The sequence below is a fragment of the Syngnathus scovelli genome, chromosome 10 (assembly GCF_024217435.2).
Source record: "Syngnathus scovelli strain Florida chromosome 10, RoL_Ssco_1.2, whole genome shotgun sequence".
NCBI lineage: Eukaryota > Metazoa > Chordata > Actinopteri > Syngnathiformes > Syngnathidae > Syngnathus > Syngnathus scovelli.
In genome coordinates this window covers 13,137,993-13,144,742 of record NC_090856.1, presented here as the reverse complement: position 1 = coordinate 13,144,742, position 6,750 = coordinate 13,137,993, and the positions used below count along the sequence as shown (strand labels likewise).

General features: G+C 43.1%; 1 long non-coding RNA gene across 1 annotated transcript; it reads left to right on the top strand.

Annotated features, from left to right (window-relative positions):
• The first annotated feature begins 360 nt into the window (after nucleotides 1-360).
• On the top strand, nucleotides 361-6,447 carry LOC125974955 (uncharacterized). Its single transcript, XR_011087611.1, has 4 exons — nucleotides 361-1,074; nucleotides 1,183-1,260; nucleotides 1,335-1,606; nucleotides 1,695-6,447. It is a non-coding gene; the product is annotated as an uncharacterized lncRNA (long non-coding RNA).
• Nucleotides 6,448-6,750: the final 303 nt, after the last annotated feature.

The window sequence follows — 6,750 nt, the reverse complement described above, 5'->3', positions numbered from 1 at the left end:
AATCGCATTTTCTCGACGAGCTGAGCACGTTTTCTGAAATGTGCTCCTCCCGTCACTCTGGTTGGGTGCGCATAGTAAAAAGTGCTCTTGGCAGCTAGAGAGTGCCGCGTTGACCACTGCGCATGAAGAAATAACCACCTGCAACGTTTGGTTTAGGTTTTGGGTGCATTTTTAATTTTATTGCTTAAATCGTATTTTCTCGTCGAGCTGAGCACGTTTTCTGAAATGCGCTCCTCCCGTCACTCTGGTTGGGTGAGAGAGGTTTATAAGGCGGCAAGCTTTGATGTCTATTCATATGCAAATGAGTTAGGGGGTAATACAATTTTATGACCTATTGATGTTAAGATTTATGGCTTTTTTTTTTATTGGGGGTCATAAATCACCCTCTTTTGATTTGTGGCGGGGTTGGGGGCATCAAGATGGCGTCAGTCGTGACGGCGCCATCTTTGACTGTCGCCATTTTGGTTTGCTGGCGCCATTTTTAAGATGTGGATATGTATGGGCATGTATTTTTATGAATCAAGACAGGTGCAGCACCTGAGCTAGCTTTGCTAACAGCCCTCTGAGCTACCTTTGCAGAGCCTTTCTGTTGAGAAGAGGAAGGGAGGAGGGGGTTAGAGAGGCGTCATTACAGTCATTAGAGGTGGCAAAGTTGGCTTCAAGAGAGTCGCATATAATTTGAGAAACAATAGCTCAGCCAAAGTTATCTGAAAGCGGGAGACGCATGTAATTTGGTAAACATTGCTTTAGAGGATCAAGGGGGTTTTGGAGGATCAAGGGGGGTTTTGTTGAGAAAATCACACGGCTACAAGTCGCAAGGTGTTGGTGCATAATTTGACAAACAATACTGGGTCCGACGATATGAGAAAGACCTCTTTGATGCGTCATCAACAAGCGGCCAAAGTTATCCGATTTCGTGCGACACGTGAGCTCATAGGCGTGGTCTTATCCCCGCCGAATTTAAAGTTTGGTGTGGACGAGCATCATTTTGGAGAAGACAAGACAAGACAAGCCATCGCTCGGACCAACGGGGGTCGAAGCGCGTCAAAAAGCTGTTTTCGAGAATGGTTAAAGGTAAGTCATTTTACTACATTTCTCACAATAATAATAATAATAACAAATAATAATAATGATAAATAATAATAATAGGTTATTTTATAAAACAAGATGTATTGTTTACAGACAACATCGTTTTTGCCGATGTCCACGCATCTTTTGACGACGATTTTAGCGACGTTTACCTAACACAATCAGACTACGGTGAGTCAATCGCGCATCTAAGATAGTTCATATAGAGGGTATTAGTTGCTGATTTTATTTTTTGTATGCGTCAGATCTCCTGGCCGCTGCCACTAGAAAAAACAATCGGCCGACACAAGCTGCCTCCGACCGCCATATTGGAGCAGTCGAAACGTCCGACCGCCATATTGGAGCAGTCGAAACGTCAGCGCCAGCGCGACCGGAGGTATCAGAGTCACGTGCTACTGTTGAAACCAATCCAATCTCAACCCACACCGTTCAGCCGGAATCAGCGACGGACTCAGAACTAGTTGAAGCTCTGTCTACTTACGAGGGCTTGAAGCATCATCAAGAGTCGACAAACAAAGTTAGAAGCATTTCCTTCTATGTTATCATTCGACTTGCTATTTTTGATAATATAAAGGCTTAACCGTTTTTTTTTGTTTTTTTTATAGCCACTTCCAGGTGAGCGTCGTGACACGAGAGACAGGAAGAGGCGGGGGAGGAGGAGAGGGCACCCCTTCTACAACACGCACCACTCAACCAGCAGGGGGTCTCTAAAGTGTCGTGGTAACTGTGTCTACAAAAGACGGTTACAAGAGTGTTTTAAGATTATACGTGCTCTTACAGATTTAGCCGAATCAAAATAGGTTTGTGTTGTTTCTGTTGTGTTTTGTAAAAGAAAATATAATGGATCATCCAAACCTTACGTCAACGGAGTCAGATTTCTTAGCAAACATTTCTGAAATAGATTTACCGTCATTTAGCGGGCCAAGCCAAAGAAGTGACACACCAGAGCTAGATTTATCAAACGTTAACAATACGTCTACGAGTCAAATAACAGATTTGCTCAACAATGTGACCGCGGCTTTGTCAGAGGGGGAGAGACCAGACAGTCCTGCTATTCTCACTCATTTACAGGCTGTCATAGATGAATTGAACAATCAAAGTATGAATGAAGGTCGACAGAGTCCGACACAAATCCCGTCACAATTGCTAAACATGATAGCGGAATTAAACAACCAAGCTAATGGCAACAACGGGCGTATCAGTCCTGACATTCCTGTGCAGTTGCTAAACATGATCCAAAATCTAAATACACAGCCTCTGGTTGACCCGTTGACCGCTAACACTGTCGATTCATCATCGTTTGCTGTTGACGATGTTCAGCCGATATTTCAGCCTAACAACTGCTCTGTTATAATTGATCACGAAATAGACGTTATTGACAACAACACACCAGCATTTCAACACACGCCCCAGCAATCTAACAACGGTTCTGTATTAGCTGACCAACACGGCGGTTCTATTGTAATCAATAGGCCACATTTCAATAATGTAGAGGTAAGGCGACGGTTAAATATACCATCGCAACAGAACAATAATGATTTTGCAACCTTCTACCTCCAGATTGAAGATAAAATAGATGATGTCGTGCAAGAGGTAGCTAGCAGGGCACAAACAGGTGATGTAATTCAGATAGAGCTCGCGGCTGGTAACGATAGAGCTCACATCTACCAGCAAACTAGTGATATAAACTCTATCAGAGATAATGTATCAAACCTGCTTGAACGTTTAGCCCAATCAAACACAGAGCTTCTGGCTGATGAGGGCTTAGAGCTCATTGTACAAATAGTCACACCATTGCGTGGTGGTGGTGGTGGAATGCGTCGCAGGCTGTTGAACACAACCAACAGAGAGATTTTGAGGTTGAAAAAACGACACCTACACATACCTCGTAATAAAGACAATAATTTGTGTTTCGCTCTCTCACTAACCTATCTGCTAAATGACACACTCACGACAAAACAGGCCACAAGACAAGCGCGACTCTTACATGAGAGTGTAGGATTGGATTGTCAAACACCTATGAGTCTGGGCGATGTCCATAAATTTGAGAAAGTCCTCAAACGGAAAATAACTGTAATGTATCGAAAAGAGGACTGCCGCCCCATGACCTTTTTCGACACGCGTTACCCCAAAACAGATAACGACACTTTATTTGTCTTAAATCTTGAGGGCCATTTTTACGGCGTGAAAGCGATTGAGGCCTTTGTCGGCCACGCATTTTTTTGCAGGCATTGGTACAAAGGGCATGAGAATTGGCAACAGCACCATTGTGAAGGACACTGTGGCGTTTGTCTTGATCCATGCTGTAAACAGCGACGGTTTAAACATGTCATCTGCCCCGACTGTAACAAATCTTGTCGTAATGAGGAATGCTTTACCAAACATAAAGAGTCTCGATCAATGAATCGTGTGAGCAACTGCACTTCATACAAAAAATGCTTGGAGTGTGGTCTTCAATATTATGTGAGAGCTGATGGTACCGGTGCTAAACATCGTTGCCCCGTTAAAAAATGCACAGTGTGTGATGAGATCATAAATCAAGATGACGCATTGTTGAACCCTCACATGTGCTACATTCAGCCCATCAAACCACAACCACCGTGCAAAAATGTAGTCTACTACGATTTCGAAACTTATGTGGATTCAGACGGTTTACACAAACCTTTTCTCATCTGTTGCGAATCAAATAATGGACTGGCGAAGCATTGGTATGGCACAGATTGTGTTGATGAATTTCTCAGATTTTTCCGAATGCCACGGTTTAAACAAACTACGTTTGTTGCACATAATGCGAGAGGTTTTGATTCATACATACTGATAAGGAGAATGCTTGAATTAGGTCTCAAACTCGACATTCTGATGCAAGGGAGTAAAGTTCTATCATTTGTCGATTTAGACACAAAATCTCGATTCATAGACTCTCTCTCATTCTTGACGATGCCTCTAAGCGCAATGCCTAAGGCCCTGGGGTTTGAAGACAAATCAAAGGGTTACTTCCCACACAAATTCAGCTCTTTAGAGCATCTAAACTACGTAGGGTCTCACCCTGACCCCACGTACTACGGCACCGAGCGAATGTCACCCTCCCAACGATCAAAGTTTGACGAGTGGTATGCCAAAGAAGCTAGCAATGTGTTTGATTTTGCTAAACAGGCAATAGCCTACTGTGAGAATGATGTTGATCTGTTAATGCAAGGGTGTGAAAAATTCAGGAGTGAGTTTTTTGAGGCCACCGGAACAGATCCATTCAATGCGGTAACAATTGCGTCGGCGTGCATGAAAGTTTTTCGAGCTAATTTTCTGACTCCTCAAACACTAGCCATTACACCATCAGACAACTATATGCGTCAGTACAAAGCTTTCTCGCACGATTCTATTCAGTACATGCAATGGATCATGCACAGCCAAAATATCCAAATTAGACATGCGTTGAACGGTGGTGAAGTTAGGATAGACAACTACTTTGTAGATGGTTATTGTGAAATCGGGGGCGTAAAAATAGTGTTTGAGTATTTTGGTTGTTATCACCACGGCTGCGCAGAATGCTTCGACCTCTCTAAAATATGCCCGACAACCAAACGCCCTTTTCAGGAGAGGTTTGATAAAACACAAAAGAAAATTCAGGATCTACAGCTTAGACAGGATGTGTACCTTGTAATTATGTGGGAGCATGAATGGTTGCAAATGAAAAAGATGGACATAGAGGTGAAGGAATTCCTTAAAAAAAACAAATTTCCTACACCGCTCAAACCGAGGCAGGCTCTTTTTGGGGGCCGAACAAACGCATTTGTTTTAAAATACATGGCAGAGCCAGACGAGCGTGTGTTGTATGTTGATGTGACATCATTATATCCTTTCATCAACAGTACAGCCACATACCCAATCGATCATCCAACGATTATCCACGGTGATTTTAAAGACCCTAGGTCATATTTTGGTTTCATCAGCGCCACAGTCAACCCACCCCGTGGTTTATATTTTCCCGTTCTACCGTTCAAAACAGCTAAAGGTAAACTCGTCTTCACACTGTGCCGCACATGTGCCGAGTGTAACAACCAGCAGACGGCTTGTACACATAGTGATGAGCAAAGATCGTTAACAGGTGTTTGGACAACCCCTGAATTTGTTAAGGCACTCGATCTCGGGTACACGGTTGCGGAAATTACAGAAGTGTGGCATTACACAAGAACGAGCGACACAATTTTCCGTGATTACATGCGAACATTTCTAAAAGGTAAACAAGAATCTTCAGGTTACCCGCCTCACGTGGTCAACCAGGCTGACAGAGAAAGATACATAGAAGGGTATGCCATTCATCAGGGTATCCAACTCGATCCTTCCAAAATTGCTGTAAACCCTGGCAAAAGGCAAGTGTCAAAACTCTGTCTTAACAATCTGTGGGGAAAACTCGCGCAACGTGACAACATGACAAACACAAAAATTGTGACAAAATCAGAGGATTTTTTTGAACTTTTGTTTTCAGGTCTGTACAATGTGAAATTCTTCCATTTTATCAATGAGAAGCTCTCAATTGTGCAGTATTGTATCAACATAAACAACGAGATCCCCGCCTCAAAAACATCAAACGTGGCTGCAGCGTGTTTCACAACAGCCTATGCACGCCTAAAAATGTACAGCTATTTAGAAATTTTACAGAGGCGTGTCCTTTACACAGATACAGACAGCCTCGTGTACACTGTGAAGCCAGGTGAAAGTGTTCTCCCGCTAGGTGATTATCTGGGTGATTTGACAGATGAGCTTTCGAACGACAGCATTTTAGAATTTGTCTCAGCCGGCCCCAAAACATACGCTTATAAAACACGAGGGTCATCTCAGACGGTCATGAAGGTAAAGGGTATCACACAAAGTCACGAAAGCGGTCAGAGCATCAATCTCGACAGCATGCTCAGTTTGGTTCAAGGCTACCTCGATACAGCAGGTGCGACCTCAGATGTGCTTTACGCGCCCCAGCATAATATCGTTCGCGATAAGAGAGGGTTTCATCTCAGAAACGTGTCATTTTCCAAGCGGCTTCGTGTGGTGTACGATAAAAGAAGGCTGCTAGAGCGAGGCACCACTGAACCGTTTGGCTACTGATATTTCTATCTATCCATACGTGTGTCTGTGTGTGGAAATGGCTTTTAATCAGATTGAATTCGACCCCAGATTAGAACTCCCTTTTTCATCTCTAGTAGCAGGGCCTTCGGGTTGTGGCAAGACTTTCTTTGTAAAAAATGTATTGCAAAATCCTGAACATGTTCTGAGAAAAAAACCTGATAATATTGTCTGGGTTTATACTTCATACCAGCCAATGTACGATGAGCTCAAAAACCTGAATAAAGACATTGTTTTTATCAAGGAGCTGCCTGAATCTTTTGACGACGAGAAGTTGTTCCCGCCACAGCAGCACCATCTGTTGATTCTGGATGACGTCATCTTCCAAGCTTCGGATAACCCTGAAGTGGTTCGAATATTCACCCAATATAGACATCATAAAAATTTAAGCGTTATAATGCTAACGCGGAATGTATTCCATCAGGGCAAATTTAGCCGGACTATTAGTTTGAACAGTAATTATTTGATTTTGTTCAAAAACCCCCACGATAAACTGCAGGTGAGTGTCCTGGCGAATCAAATTTCTCCCAGCAACCGGAAGTTTTT